This window comes from Sturnus vulgaris, chromosome 10 (genome assembly GCF_052056855.1).
Source record: "Sturnus vulgaris isolate bStuVul1 chromosome 10, bStuVul1.hap1, whole genome shotgun sequence".
Classification (NCBI taxonomy): Eukaryota; Metazoa; Chordata; class Aves; order Passeriformes; family Sturnidae; genus Sturnus; species Sturnus vulgaris.
The window spans coordinates 18,444,825-18,461,838 of NC_142252.1; the positions used below are offsets into that span (position 1 = coordinate 18,444,825).

The following is a 17,014-nucleotide window of genomic DNA, read 5'->3' on the forward strand; positions in this document are numbered from 1 at the left end:
GTGAAATTATCCTTACTTTACACAGGACTCAGAGGAAAATGAAGCTGCCTCAAACTGTAAAAACCTACCTTGTACATCTTATCATGCAAATTAAATTAAAAACCCCCTTGGAAATAGTCCAACAAACTTTCTCTGCATGTGGCTGTAAGTTATTTAAGTCATTCAGTGAGACAGGATAATGGCCATCACTTTTCACTTGGTCAGTTCATATTGTAGCACTGAGAGGAAGAGAGTCTGTCAAGTTTTTGTCTGCAGTGTCTGATTTTTCACCACACTGCTCCTGCCCTCCCTCAATTGTGTCAGGGGTGCATTAGGTGTTGGAAGGGCAACAAGAGGCTCAACCAGTGGGTGAGGAGGCTGGAGAAGGGGAATTGAATTGTAGGCAGCCTGCAGAGCCTGTCAGAAAGCTGTGCTGGCTCCCTTTGTGGCTGATATGTATCTATGTCCCCGTGCCACATTACATGGAAGGGATTAGAAATAGGATTTCTGATATTTCAGCTGACATGACAGGAGTGATAATTTCATGCAACTATGTTGCAAGCTAAATTCAAATATTCCACCTTTTAAAGAGATTGTATATATTTTCATCTGTGGTCTTAGGCTCAGAACCTTTTCCTGGAATGACTGATACAACAATAAAATGTACTTCAAAGAGGCTAATACATAGATAACGTCCTGTCTCTCTAAAGTGTACCTTACTCATGCCCTAATGATTTAAATGACTACATGAAATGGCAGTAAGTGTTAAAATAACCTCCAAAATCTGTGTATCACAGTTTGTAAAAGTTTGGGAAGTCTTTTGAAAATCAAAAATCTAACAGTGTTTTTGTTTATTTTTTGGGGTGCTTTTCTTTTTTAACCAAGGCCAAAAAAATAAAGAAACAAAGTAACAAAAAATATCTCTAAGTAGAAGGTATCAAGGTCACTGACTATAAATATAAATAATGCTGCTGCATAAATCTTAAACAGCTTACTGCAACTACTAATATAACTTTACAGTATTTACAAGATTAATCTTTTTAAAGTAAATTACAGGATCATAATATCAAGCAAGATTATGCTATGTCCTATATAGCATTTTACTATGCACATAGCAGTAACATGACAGCAAATATGCACTTCAGAGATATCAAGTAGCTATTGCATGAAGAGGGTGACACTGCATGCCAAATACTAAGCACAGCAACAAGTTTTGGGGCCATCAGATCTCCCCATACAAAATAATTTGTTAAATCCTTGATAGCCTCATTGTGTGTCTATTGGGAAATGCATAATTTTTCATGCCTCCATAGAAATCTGCATTGAGTATTCCAACTATAATATACAGGTGTAAGATTTTTTAACTGCTGGCTGTTGAAGCAAAAGAAATACCAGGAATACTACAAAGCAGACAGTATCCTTGGATCCTGTCCTTGGGATAGAATGAAGGAACCTTTGCTAGGTTGTATGCATTTCTAGAGCTCTTTTCTGTTTTGAAATCATGCAACTCAGTTTGCACGAGGTAAATTTTAGCATAGTGCAGGTTCAGGTTCAGGTGAGCACTGTGCTTTATTCTAGCTAAGGATCTTGTTAATTTTAAGGTTTGTCCAACATGAGAAGCAAATCTCCCAGCAGAGGCAAGCAAGATTACTACAGGAATCTAGTTAGTAATTAGACCAATAGACACTCTTCTGTAGCACTGACTAGTGATAAAATTTTTGAACAGAAAGCTTTGTTTGCTAAAAGTTCTAGGTATAAAGAGAACCAAGCTCCCTTTCCCTTCCAAATTCCTAAAACCACTTGATTTATGCCAGTATTTCAATATGGACTTGCACAACAGGTCAAACACACTGAAGAGAAGCCCAGTCTGGGCTTGTGATTCCAGACCTGAGTGTACATCAGGATGCTGTTCTCAGGAGCTCCATCTCGTTATGTTGCACTGTGAGTAACTTCTGCTTTCCCTGACCCATCCATAAATGGTGTTTGCAGTAAAGGGACATCGTTCACGTTTCTGTGCCCTACAACAAAAGCCCTTGGTTCTCTAGAGGACATTTCTTTCTCTTTTGCAGCTGCCCAAGCAAAAGCTGTTGCCTTGACAACTCTGGGGTGTTCTCTGGTTCCATGGATGCTGGCAGGAGGAAGGCAAATTTCCTTCCACAAAATACAGAACTGCTAAGGAATAAACAATTAAAAGTGTTCTGATTCCTTCAGTAGTGCCAAAAACAGAAAGAAAAGGAAGAAACTTGCTACGACACAGGATTCTATAAGCCAGAAACAGCAGGATTCAAGCACTGAGAATTCACAAACACAAGTAGGGAACAGAAGAAATTGCAGTTGCTTGAGATTTCAGCAAAGAGCTGGGAATGGCTGTGGCTAAGGTCAGGCTAAGGCTCTTCTCTTTGATCACCCTTCTGTAACTGGAAGGCCTCTGGCCCTCCACGGCACTGCCCTTGCTTTACCATTACACTCTTTATAAAGAACATGATAAAAACAAAAATTAAAACAAAATAAAAACAATACTAAAAGAAATTTTAAAAGGCTTGCAGTTTTCACTGCTTTTGCGTATAACCTGTCATAACATTAAGTAGACTAACTTCTTTTATTTATAATTTTGTGCTATTTTTTTTTTGCTTCAACTCTGCTTCAAATAAATTTTTGAAGCAAAAAAGAAGACATAAGAAAACTGATGATCAGGAAAGAGATCACAGTAGCTGAACTCCACTAGAAAGGACAGCAGACAGAGGTGCAGTGTGTATGTAACACAAAGGAAACGTGGTGCCTTGAACTCTGTTTATCTTTGTCCTGTAACTGAGCTGAGGGCTACTCAGCCATGGAATACTCAGCTGTGTGACCATTTTCACTGCATCCATGAGGAACATCACATGCATTGAAAGCCTCAACTCGTATGCAGAAGGACAGATATGCTGTTGTAATCTTTAATTTCTCCTTACCTTAAGCACATATAAGCACAAAACTTTTGTCTTTTCTCATTTATCAAACCTTCCCCTCCTTCAAGGGTTAGCTAAAGCACAAGCTGTGTGTACTGCCAGCAGATATCTAATGATAACAGGGTATGTGCATACTTTACCAGAAAGAAATTATTTTGGAAAGTATCCATTAGTAATTAGAGCTGGATTTTCAGAGCCAATTGAAGATAAAAGCACAGGAGAAGCTACTCACAACTTCATGATGTTAATAAAATCTGTAATGAAAAGCAATGCACTCTGTATTCCAAAAGGCTGCAGCATATCAATAGACACATCTGACAAAAGCACCTAACACCACTGAAGCTCTAGCATGCATTATTGTATTTTATTCAAAGAAAACATAGACAAAAGCTACTGGAGCAACTTTTCTGCTGACATTTAAATTTAACATGCAACCAGGTATGACCAGGCTTCATGATACACCAACCTGCTAGTCAAACTAATAGCACTTCTACTTTAAGCTAAATGGAAGGGGATTAGGGTAAGAAAACTCCCTCTATTGACCACTGGCATTGTTTATTACATACAAGGTAATTGCTTGGAGAATATTCCATTTCTTTTTGCTGCAGAAAATGTCTTGGTTTGCTGTTAACCCTTCTCCCATTACAGTGCAGCCACATTTGTGCCACTGCTCACAGAAGCATAGACAGCCTTCTGCATGATTGAGGGCAAGAACTTTGTAATGCACTACCTTTATCTGTCATATTTTGGTCTACAGCAGTAAATTTTGTATCCCTCTACTGACTACTCCATGGAAATATGGTAAAGATGTGGCCTTTTATACAAAGATAAGGTACACAGAAATGATATCCAGAGAAAATATGGTAATAGAAAAGAACAGGCTCAAACAACAATGAACAGCTCACAGTCAAATTCAAAAGCATTAGAAGATTTCAGGCTGTGTTGGTAGAGTACAAATCCATCTTGGATCAAATTATTCACCCATTTACTGTGGTCTCTCGCTTGGCCTGGCAATTAGTTCAACTGTGGAATGCTACTTACGAGTACATTCACAATCCCTACATATTCTCTACAGCACAAATGGACTTTGGGAAGGAAAAACTGGATACAGGCTACCCATTGTAAACAAAACACCCATTACTTCCCCAGAGGTGCTAAAGTGGGCCTGGAAATAAAACACAAATAAAAAATTTCTAATTTCCTGCTTGGTACCCTGGGCAATATGAGGGAATTTACTTAACCTCTTCATGCCTCTTTTGTCATCTCTAAAACAAGGATCACACTACTGCCTTCACAGGACTCACTGCTGTTTCTTGGCTCTGACAGGGCTGTAAATTTTTCTGATCTTAGTAACATACATGTGGAGCTTGGTAATTCTGTGGGTTCCTGTGAGACAATGCTCTCTTGTTAGGCCATGGACAAAGCTCATCTTCCAAGCAAAAAGTTTTGTTAGCAAAATTCATTCAGAGAAACAACATTAACAAATAAGGAAAACCCAAACCTGATCTTTAGCACATTCTCGAAGGACTCACCTGCACAGACAGAAGGTAGAAATTAATGTCAGTGGATGGGCTTATCTGCAGAAAGAAATTTTTCTATTCTGTTTAAGAAACAAAGTAAAGCAAAAAGCTATTTTTAGAATTAAAATTTGAAATGCCTGCAGGAAAAATGATGAAAAGCAAAAGTATATTGTGCCTCTTTTTTCTTACCACTTCTGATTCATCATTGCATGACACAATTTTTACAACAACTTACAGTAAAATATTGAAATTGGTTTAATCCCTTAGGGATGTAAGCTACTTTGTACATGCGTAAATAAACTGCTTTATGCTTAGCAGTAAGTCTCACTCTCTTCCCCAAAACTGTTTAAAGTAATTTTGGATATAATTAGCAACCCCTGAGAACACAATTAGTCTATGACTGGCAATTTTGCAGTAACGATTCCCCTCCTGTCAAATGGGTTTTAAATGGAAAGGTCATTTTGGGTAATAATTTCTATGCTTTTACCTCTCTTTCCCCTCAAAGTTAAAACTTGAGTTAACTCATGGAGTCTTAAAGGAAATGAACATGATTTCTTGGAGAGCTTTTGAAAGGTATTATGACCATGACCAACACGAAAACCTTTCAGAGGCAAAACTGCAGTTTTGTTTCTCAGAGTAAGTCCTTGGCTTTACTCCCAAATTCCTCAGAAAGCTGCTATTCATAGCATCAAATAAAAGGGTGATTTTTAACAGGTTTTGTGCTTGAGTCTGTAGAATTTGCTCACCTAATGCACAATGCTGCATCTTCCTTTGCATTTGTCTGCTTTCACTCAGTGTTAGCAGGCTCTTAGTTACCCTTCAGCTGACTAGTGCCACTGATAATAACAATACATTTTTATTTTTCGACCACTCAGATCTAAAGGCAAGTTAGCTCTGCACATGTATGCATGCACACACAAATGTAAGTAATATGTGAACATTTCCAAAGGACAACAAGTCCTTTTGGAATAGTAATGAATAGAGAAATGTCGGAGAAGGGAGACACGGACACCAATTCGGTCATCTGCGAAGTCTTGTTTATTGATAATTAGAGTGGCGATTAAATACAGTGCTTAATTAACTCATGCATATTGCAAAAGCTAAGCTCATCATTGGTTGCCTTGCCATATGCGTCACTATGCTGATCGGCTAAGTTTATAGCTACACTTTTGCAATTTCATGGCTAACAGAGTCCTTCTAGTTCTTCTTTTACAGTCTGTCTTTGTTCATCTTATCACAAGTCTACGTGCTTTCCCTCTTGCTATGCCCTTGAGGCTGAGGCCTGCTTTGTCAGCCTGACTAAATTGATCTGACTATGGCCTCTCTCTTCTAGCCATTCCTGCACCAGGCTCTCTACACTTCCCCCGTTTTCTTTTTGAGCGAGAAGATTAGTATGCCAAGCCTTGCTAACAGTCTTTTGAATGAAATTCTGCAAGCAAGTTATCAAGCAAGGAAGCAACAAAACTAAGCATAAGAATACGCCTAAGATCATGATAGCATACTTAATTATGGTCCGAATCCATCCTCCAAGGCCTAGGCTCTTTAGCCATTCATCAATGTCCCAACCATCTTGCTCCTTTAGGTCATGTAGTCTGTTTTGTATGTCTCGTATCTTTTTGTGAATGGATACAGAGTGGTCAGACAAATTCATGCAGCACATTCCCTCAAATTCCTCACAACCGTGTCCCTGCGCTAGTAGTAGAAAATCAATGGCTGCTCTGTTTTGCAGTACTGCATGGTTAACACTTGAGACATCCCTGGCCATCATGTCTAACACCTGAGAGGTGGTGTTAAATTCATCTTTTGCCCAGCACCCTAACTGTTCAGCTAGGGCCATAGCTTTCCTGGCTGCTGCGTGAGGGAGGAGTACAGCAGTTGCTACCTGTCTAAAGTCACTCCAAAAATGTGGTTGCCCTATGCCGGTGCAGTCAAGATCGTGTAAACTGCGTTTTGTTTGATTGGCATTGCCTGCAAGTTGCATGAGAGTAGTTACATTGGGGTGAAACATGGCTAGTTTCCCTAGAAAGCAGGGTCCCCCTTGTGGCCTCACTGGAATACCATTCCAGGCACGATCCCCACAAATTAAAAATATTCCTGGGGGTAGTGCTCTTGCCTTTGTAATGTACCTACCATTACATTTGGAGTAGAGTTGAGTATGAATTGTTGATAGACCAGTAAGGGCTGAATTAAGGGTTGCAAAGTTTTTGTTTTCTAAGGGCATAAAACTAAACCATCCTCCTGCATTTCTTCCCATTGATGCGTTAGTGCTTCCGAAGAGGTCAATCTCTTCCGGAGGGGAGGCTAAGGTTTTGCCTAAAGCTAGGACAAATTCACATTGCCAGCATCCATCGTGTTGTGAGGGATTACCACTAGGGAAAGTACAACCCTGCAACAAATCGTCATCCCTTTTTGTAGGTAGGTTGCTATTATTAAGATACCCTGCAAACTCTCTTGGTTTCCAAACTGGCAATCCTACAAGACAAGTTTTGAAAGGATTCTGCGCTCCCCCCAAGCTCAAGCAGATTGATTCTTGCTTTGTTATGTTAGCAAATGTTACCCATACATTTTCTCTAGGTGTGTACTCCATTGGAAAAGCATTTGTGTAAGCAAAGTTAGTAAGCATAAGCAGTATGATGAGTATCATTTTCGTTGCTTACGTGGCTTCTCCCTCCTGTATTTTGGATTGTCTGTTGCTATGTGCCACTGCTTTACCTTTTCTATGCACTGGTCTAATACTTCTTCAGGGTCGGTACCTGGCTTAACTGGTCCTACCCGAGGGAAAGGTAGATATGGCACTTTAGTCATGCACCTGGCAGCAACAATGCAAGATTTTGCAGTGATTTTCTGCCTCCAGAGCCAATTAGTTACTTCCCACCGGGCCCAAGCTAACATAAGCTGTTCTGGTGCTTCATATACACTCCGGACTTGTACAAACGGTACTCCTGCTTCCCCCTCTAATGCTGCACCCCAGCTTGAGCGTCTTTGATCTTTCCTTTGACACTCTTGGCACCACAATTTATATACTGCTCTTTGTCTTACCCATGAGCAGTCCCCACAGCCCCCACACTTTAGAGCCACCCAAGCTTCACACCACGCTTTCCCACACGCGCAACAAGGGCGACCGTTAAGGCGTTGTTCCTCCCGGTAGGCGTGGTAGGCGTGATACTCGATCCACTCCACCCAGTTCGGTGGCGGCTGTTGTAGTGCCTTGCGGACAGCGCGTTTATATGGTGCTAGTTTCTGTAAATAGGGCCGTAAGGTCACCGTCAACTTCTGTTGTATCCGCTCTCGGTCGTCTGGAGCTAATGGTGTCCTCAGGAATCTTTCCACCAACTCGCTCATTTAGGATAGGTTTCACCCACCTAGCAGGGACCCAAACTGTTCCTGTGGGAGTAGAAACACAAACATAACCTCTGCCCCAGTATATTACTTCAGCAGGGCCATTCCATATCCCTGTTTTTGGATCCCGGTACTTTACCCACGCTTTTTTGCCTTCTTCCTTGTTACCTTCCCTTTTTTCTTTATGTTTAATTGCAGGCGGCTCTGACTCTTCCCCAAACACACACAAAAAATTCATGACATAAAGAACCTTAGCTAACCTTTCTTGTGGATCATCTATGGATTTGTGCTTGAGTAGGTACTGTTTGAGTGTCCCATTGGCTCTTTCTACTATGGCTTGTCCTGTGGGTGAGTGTGGTACTCCTGTGATGTGTTTGATTCCCCAGAGTCTCATGAACTGGCTTACTTTCTTGCCGACATAGGCTGGTCCATTGTCGGTCTTTATTTCCCTAGGCATTCCCATGACTGCAAAGCAACTTGTTAGGTGCCTTATTACATGGATTGCCTTTTCTCCTGTTTGTGCGGTAGCCCAAATGTACTTGCTGTAGGTGTCTATTGTGACGTGTACGTATTTGAGCCTACCAAATTCTGCTACGTGTGTAACATCCATTTGCCAAATTTCATTACTTTCTAGACCCCGAGGATTTACCCCACACCCAAGACCCACCCCACTGTTGTGATGACTGCAGGTGGGACAAGCTCTCACTATTGCTTTAGCTTCTTGTATGCCTATTTTGAACTCACGCACCAATCCCTTAGCATTCTGGTGAAATCGTGTGTGTGACTCTCTCGCCTCAATCCCCCTATCATCTGCTACATTCATAACCAATCTATCTGCCCTGGCATTGCCTTCACCCAAGCCTACATCCCACTTGTGGCTTCTGATGTGTATGATACAATAAGGCTTAAACCTTGCTCCTACTGCTCGCTTTAGCTGCAGCAAGAGTTCATAGAGTCTTTTGTTTTGCACCTCTTTCACAGAGGCGTCCTCAATTCTTTGTGCTACTCCTGCAACATAAAACGAATCAGTGACCACATTCAAAGGCCCTTGCAGTACACCTAGTGCCCACACAACAGCAAGCAATTCCAATGTTTGTAAACTGTCCTCTGGAGCAGCGTCTATTATCTGCTTTTTCCATCGAGAGCCTTCTTTCCAGGTGATGGCTGCCCTCCTTGATTTCTTTCCGGCATCCGTGAATGCTGTGATAGCACCTGCTATCGGTTGTTCCGATCGTGTTGGCTTTGATACCCAGTCCCAATTTCCTAACCACTGAAGATGACGTGGTGTCAGCGGTCCTGTGTTGACTGCTGCTCCAGCTTCCAGCAAAGCCGTTTGTAAGTCCTCAGAGTTGAGGAGGTACCAATCTAAGTCCTCTTTTTTCATGGGTAGGTGGATTGCGGTCGGGCCTGTTCCGGTGATTTCCAGAATCCTTACCCGACCCTTACGAATCAAGGTAGCTACTTGTTCGATTTTTGTACTGATTGTCCTTTTTGCTTGTAAAGGTGGAGTTATCCACTCGTACTGATTGTCCTTTTTGCTTGTAAAGGTTTGCTTGTAAAGGTGGAGTTATCCACTCGTACTGATTGTCCTTTTTGCTTGTAAAGGTGGAGTTATCCACTCTAGTACCTGTATCTCCCCCGTTTTCTTTTGTGTTTGTGTAAGTGCTCCAAGTAGATGATCAGGAGTATTCCAAATGGTAAGGTTTATAGGTAATGATACATCCCGGCGGGAGACAAATCCTTTATTGATGCAGCGAATAATGCCATTGAGAGCGTCTTTTTGTTGTGGTGTCATGGTTACAGGTGTGGTTGGATCGGTCCCCTTGAGCAGTGGCCTGAGGGATTTTAGTAGAGAGTTGGGTATCCCAACAATTGGTTTGAGCCACTGTAGATCTCCTAGTAAGCGTTGTGCTTCATTTAGATTGGTGATTTTTGTTGCAATTTGAAGTTTTTGTGGCCGTACGATTTGATTTGTAATAGTCCATCCTAGGTACTTCCATGGTGTAGATTGCTGTATCTTTTCTGGAGCTATTATGAGAGATGCTTTTGCTAAGGTGTTCTGAATTTCCTGCATTTGGGCATTTGTAAATGCTGTTTTCTGGGCAAACAGGATGTCATCCATGTAATGGTAAATAATTGTATTAGGCCATTTTAGTCTTAGGGGTTGTAAGGCCGCATCAACATATAATTGGCACAAAGTAGGTGAGTTTTTCATACCTTGTGGGAGTACAGTCCATTCATATCTTTTGTCAGGTTCCCCCCTGTTAATTGACGGTAGGGTAAATGCAAATCTTTTTGTATCCTGAGGGTGTAAGGCTATAGTAAAAAAGCAGTCTTTTAAATCAATAATTAAAAGAGGCCAATGTTGTGGGAGCATGGCTGGATTGGGAAGTCCTGGTTGTAATGCTCCCATTGCTTCCATTTGATCATTTACTGCTCTTAAATCATGCAAAAGACGATATTTCCCTGATTTCTTTTTAATCACAAAAATTGGCGTGTTCCATGGGCTTGTGGAAAGTTTTAAATGTCCTTGTTGAAATTGTTCTTTCACGAGTTGATGTGCTTGTATTAGACTTTCCCTTTTTAGAGGCCATTGCTTAACCATTACCGGTTCATTGGTAGTCCAGGTGATTGGGATTGGGAAAGTCCAAGCAATGGCAATTACCCCAAAGGGTGCTCGTTGGATAGAACGACCCCAAGCTGAGCTAAAATGTCCCTTCCAATTAAGCAATGTACCATGGGCGGTAACGCAACTACTGATAACACAGTTACCAAGTCCTGCCCATCTATAGTAACCCTTATTGGGGGCGTTTTCTTTGCGAGGGTGAACCCTCCGACGCCCGTCACGGTATCCGTGGTTTGTAATGATGGCCAATCACAGGGCCACTTTTCTGGAGAAACAATGCTGGTATCTGCTCCAGTGTCTAAAAGTCCCATCATTTTTATTGTACGTCCTGCATATGTGAACCTCACCTCCTTTTTGGGTCTAGTATTGAGATCCATTGTGAGCAGAGCAACACCAGAGGACCCAAAACCTTGGTCCTTGCGCGGAGTTTGTGTTTGTGGTTGAACACCCCGGCTTAACTGTGGAAGTGGAATAAATTGAGCAATACGTTGATTTGCCTCAATCGTTAGAGGAGGAAAAGGAGTATAGACTATTATTTGTATTTCCCCAGTGTAGTCTGCATCAATGACACCTGGTAGTACAAACAGTCCTAAAATGGAGCTCGATGAGCGTTCCACTATTAGTCCTTCAAAAGCTTGTCCTTTGATATTTATCGGGCCATAAACTCCAGTTGGGACTTTGACGGAGCGAGCTGTCATCAAAGATGTTTTTACTGCGGCTGTTAGGTTGAGTCTCAGGCTCCCTGTTGTGACTGGTTGCAGACAGGAGATGGCGCTGATGCTACGGCGGCTACTTGTGACCGGGGCCAATATGGCGGCGACAAGCTGACGTGTTGTGGGTGTTGTTCTGGCAGTTCTGGCACCACACTCCTGAGGCTCGGCAGTCTCGTCGAAAATGGCCTCCGTTTCCGCATCTAAAGCATCGCGTTGAAGGAGGTCGGCGGTTGTTCGCTGTGGCCGATGCTGCTGTGGAAGCACGGAGCGGGGCAAGAGCAGCTAGTACCTGTGACTGTGTGGATTCAGCTTGTTTTTGCAGCCCTAAGCCTATTTCTTTTAGTGCATTAATTAAGAAAACCTGCGACCCTGATGGCTGCAGCGCCATTCTTTCTAATGCCTCTTCTATCGTCCAATTAGCTCCTAGAGTTGACAATACTCTCTTTGTTGCCTCATTGCTATTTTGTAACGCACATTGCTTTAACATCGCCCCTCTCATATACTCTGGAACTCCTGCCCTATCAATAGCAGCGGTAGCCTTATCTACAAAGTCCCCAAAGGATTCCTCCCTTCCTTGTTTTATTCCCATATACATGGGTATACCTGAGCTATCTTTTACCTGATCTATAGCAGTTCTTACGATACGCATGGCTTCTCTAACCCTGTCGGCCCCTGGGAGTAACTGAGTTTCTGACCTGCGGAATGCGCCCACTCCCATTAACTCATCTGCTGTAATTCCGGCTAAGGGATCACCCTGACCTCTTTGTACCGCAACTGCCTCGGCAACAAGAGCTTGCCAGTGAGCATTAAATAGCATTTGCTGATGTGGTGTGAAAATTAATTTTGCTATGCTTTTTAGATCATTTGGCAGTAATAAATATGTGTCAAATAGATAGTCTAGCATTTGCTTGGCTGGCTCGCTGCGAAACCCGAACTGACTCACTGTCTGTCGTAACTGTGCTAGCAACTTCCAATCAAGTGGTTCATACTCTCCTACTTGTACAGCTTGTCCTTGTTGGTTTACTCCCTGTGTGTATGTTACAGGAAAGGTCCAGACCTTGACTGCACTTACAGCGGCATCATCCCCAGTCTCCAAGCCGTGTCTAGCTAGCATATTTCATGCCTCCCTCCTCTGCCTTGCCACTTCCCCCCGCAGGTCGCTTTCCGCCCTAGGGACAGGATTTGGCTCACTGGCAGGTTTAGGGGTGCTAGATTCAGGCCGACAAGGGGATTCTACGCCGCAAGGTTGAGATATTTCGCTCTCTGCAGTTACCTCCTCTGCTTTAGTAGCATTATTTCCCAGTTCTTCTGAGGGGGGTGCAGAGGGCCAAGTGCAACTAGCCCCATCGGCCATTCCTGCCGTGTCTCTAAGAATAGGTATTTCAACCCTTCTTGTGCTTGGTGCAAGGGGCTCATTATCACCATACTGAGCATTTCTTTTATATGCCTCTACTGCCTGCTGTGCTGCCCTTTTCTCTGCCTGTTGCTTTAAGAGTGCGTTATGAACTACTTGCCAGATTTTTCCTAACTTTTTTGCTGTCTTATCATCTGCTAACACTGCCTCCCACAGTACATCCCCTAACTTACGCCACTCATTTAACTCATGTACACTATGAGGGTTAGTGAATAAGCCTTTAGCAGAACCCCAGGCTAACAACCCCGGTATGTCCTTCCTGGGATTAAGCTCTTTTAGCCCTAACTTATCTATATGTGCTATAAATAAATCATATGCTGCTTGCCTGTCCATTTTTTACCGTCGGCGCCGTTGCAACTCTCCGGCTTCGGCAGCACGTATGGCCCAGGACCACCTCTGTAGCTCCTGAGGGTGTCTTTCCTACGTCGTTTGACACCGACCCGGTTGCAGCAGGCCCCAAGCTCAACTTAACCGACCGTGGCGCGTTCTCCCCCGTTTTCTTTTTCAGCGACGGAGGCACACGTCGGGGTCACCATTTGTCGGAGAAGGGAGACACGGACACCAATTCGGTCATCTGCGAAGTCTTGTTTATTGATAATTAGAGTGGCGATTAAATACAGTGCTTAATTAACTCATGCATATTGCAAAAGCTAAGCTCATCATTGGTTGCCTTGCCATATGCGTCACTATGCTGATCGGCTAAGTTTATAGCTACACTTTTGCAATTTCATGGCTAACAGAGTCCTTCTAGTTCTTCTTTTACAGTCTGTCTTTGTTCATCTTATCACAAGTCTACGTGCTTTCCCTCTTGCTATGCCCTTGAGGCTGAGGCCTGCTTTGTCAGCCTGACTAAATTGATCTGACTATGGCCTCTCTCTTCTAGCCATTCCTGCACCAGGCTCTCTACAGAGAAATCATCTTGTGCCCTGCATGAGATAGGTGCATTTCAAAATTTTCCTGTATAGCTTCCATGAAAATTGGCCCCTAAGCAAGGGTGTGAGTCATTGATGAATACAGCTCTGAGGCTTCACGCTGTGCAGCAAGAGCTGTAAAAGGCATTAGAGGAACAGAGGGGAGGAGGAGGAGAGAGAGAGAGGGTTAGGAGGTTATTAAATAAAACCTGGTAATGGTTTTACATGAACGTTTTCTGAGCAGTGTTTGGAGAAGGCACACCCCGCCCCGCCGGGCAGCGCCTTGGAGGGGCTGCTCTGCCCCTCCACAAATCACTCTGCCTTACCAAAGGCATTGCTCTCACAGCTGCCCTCCCTGTGCTTGCTGAAACTCGGGACCTACAAGCAAAATACATTACCCTATGGCACAATGTCTTATAGTAACTTTAAAAATTAATATTGCAGCAAAAGGATGGGGTTTTGTCCTCTGCACCCATTTTTAGCACACAAAAGCCACTGCACTGTACCAGAAATATTGCAGCCTTTGCCAGCACAACTATGCAGAAAGTGTAGAACAGGATAAAGAGAACAAATTTAAGCTTCCTCAAACTTCAAAAGTATTTGATTTTGGCTCATATTTGTCTTTTTTTCCCCCACAAGACCAATGTATTAAATTGCTGTTAATTTATATCTTTCACCAGTTAGCTATAGAGTAAACATAATTGATAACACATCAGACCTGAATTATAAGCAATTCTCCTTTTTATGCAATTGTGCTTCTCCTACCCAAGTCAGGAGGTGCAGGTTTCAATAAAGACATTGGGCTTTTAGTCAATACTTCAGTCATTATCATGCCAGATCTTCCATCCTTCAGACTTCCTGCATGTCCTGAGCTCACACTCACTTGTGTGGTCCCCTCAATCTCTCTTCCTATTTTTTGCTTCTTCCATTGTGCCAGCAACCTTAGTGCACCCATCTGAAAGAGAAGATACAGTGTGGGCCATTACATCCCATTATCAAACACCCTGCCACTTGCAGGTTCACATGGGAAATTGATTATCAACAACGATTAACTGACACCAACTGGCTACACAAGGTTAGCCAGAAATAATCCAATAACCCCGTAAATGAGGTTTTTTTCAGAGGATGGCTTAGATGTATAGTCGGGAAAATATTTTTTTTAGTATTTTATATAGCAAAAGTGTCATGTGTTAGAAAGAAACACACAATTGAAATATTTATTTTCACACAGATAACTGTTTAAGGAGATTGGGCATAAACAAACAAAATTTATGTTTTTTACCAGGTACAAGAGGAGCTTTAAGTCTTTTGAAGGCCAGAACCAGTGGTTTTACATTTAAGTCTTTTGAGCAAATGGGCACAGTGGTCTACCTAAGTGAAAATTCAACCCAAAAGGAATGTTAACAGAAAAAACAGTTTGCCATGTTGCAAGTACTCCCATTCCTCTAATACCTTTAAAAATAAGAGTTATAATTTAAAAAATAAAACACAACAACCTTCTGTGTATGTGTATGTATATATATATATATATATATATATATATGTATGTATAAGAACAGGAATTTCATATTTCCTTTTAACTAAAGAGTTGATAACTGACTGGTGCTATTTTATATATATATATATATATATGTATGTATAAGAACAGGAATTTCATATTTCCTTTTAACTAAAGAGTTGATAACTGACTGGTGCTATTTTAAAAAGAGACACCAACAAAACCCCCTTGAATCCACAGGCACGCAGCACCATCTGGTGGATTAGCACATCTGGAAAACAGTTTTGCATTTACTGAACAGATTTCCATAGGCAGGAGAAGGGAGAAACCATATGAACAAAAGCAGATCATGGAGATTTGTTCAGTCACCGTTAGGCAAGAGAAAGTGAGGAAAGTGGAATTTCCATGAAAATTGTGAAGTAATACTCTTTACTCATATAACACTTTATACTTTTCAGACACTATATATGAATCTCTTTACTCATATAACACTTTATACTTTTCAGACACTATATATGAATCTGGACTCAAAAATACATTAACTCATAAGTACACTTATGATGACAAAAATTCAAAAGTTTGGTGTGTAATTTAACTAACTGCATCAAGATTTATTTAATTTGACTTCTTTCATGCACCATTAAGGCACACGTTTATAGATTACCATTTTTTCCACTGAAAGCCTTGCTTAGTGAACAGGACTGATTGCTCAACTCAGGACAGTTTTGCAATAATTTACTTTCTTCTTCTCAGGCACTATATGGTCTCATGTTCTTTCACACACAAGCTCAGCTTGGAAAATACAAGATTATCAGGGGCTTATCACTGCAAAGCCACAATGAGTTGCAGGTGTCAGTTTAAAACCCCTGCAAGGCAAGTTGCAATTTTTCTTCACATATAGTGAGTAAAAGGCGCTTCTCATTTTGGGTAGAAAAGGAAGGGGTCCCTAATATGTGCACAGGGATGTGCCATTGTAGTCTCTGCTGTCTCTCTAGTAGCCTGTAGTGTCTTTGGAATTCCACCTTTCCATTGGGCAGATCACCTCACTGCACTCTGCAGTAGGTGGCTCTTGGCACACAATCCTTGAAGGGGTCAAAAGGGTCAGTCCTCTGCAGGCCACACACTCACCTGACACTGTCCAAGCAGCTGAGGCTCAGCTGAGGCTCCCTCCTTGTCATCACACTCCTGCATGACCTCTGCAACGATCCCTTTGTGCTAATCCCCATTCCTTTATTTTTAAGAAACTGTTGCCCCCATTCATTGTTGTTCCTTTTCCTTTCAATACTTTAAGAATAATACAGGACTGTTCTTGGGGATGATCAGTGAAAAGACCAGCAGTAATCTGCACAACACTTCAAGTCACGCTTTTGGTGCATCCTCATCAGGCCAGACTTTCACTGTCCACCAGCAAACTTTTCTTCTCTAAAAATATCCCATAACACATTTATAGATATGCAGCAAGACCAATGTCTTCTGTGGTCTGTGTTGGTAGTCTGCCATGGGCCCATGTTTGTAAGAAATCTCACTGCAAACTCCTTGCTCCTCCAAACCACCTCCCAAACATTTGTCAGTGCTTATTGCTGTTTGGTTCAGGCTCCTCTGAATCATGCTTTGATTAATTCCTTTAATGTTTTTTCAGATGCTTTAGCCAGACAATTGTCACCAACGGAGGAGGGTTTCTTCCTCAAGGGGTTTTTAGGGACTTTTTACAAGAGCATGTAGTGACACGACGAGGAGGAATGGATCCAAACTAAAAGAGAGTGGGTTTAGATTAGATATTAGGAGGAAGTTATTTTCTGTGAGGGTAGTGACACAATGGCACATGTTGTCCAGAGCAGTTGTGGATGCCCCATCCCTAGAAGAGTTCAAGGTCAGGTTGGATGGGGCTCTGAGCAACCTGGGCTAGTGGAAGGTGTCCCTGTCCAGGGCAGGGGTGGAACCAGATGATCTTTAATGTCCCCTCCAACCCAAACCATTCCATGACTCGATGATTCCTGCCACGAGTGTTGTGTCTGTCTCGGTCTGCAAATGGTGGTACTCACTAGCACAGGGTAATTTGCAACCCA

General features: G+C 42.2%; 1 long non-coding RNA gene across 1 annotated transcript; it reads right to left on the bottom strand.

The window, feature by feature from the left end:
* Nucleotides 1-5,462: 5,462 nt before the first annotated feature.
* Nucleotides 5,463-16,815, bottom strand: LOC148222695 (uncharacterized). Its single transcript, XR_015805761.1, has 3 exons — nucleotides 16,077-16,815; nucleotides 12,865-14,405; nucleotides 5,463-7,831 (listed from the first exon to the last, which is right to left on the bottom strand). It is a non-coding gene; the product is annotated as an uncharacterized LOC148222695 (long non-coding RNA).
* Nucleotides 16,816-17,014: the final 199 nt, after the last annotated feature.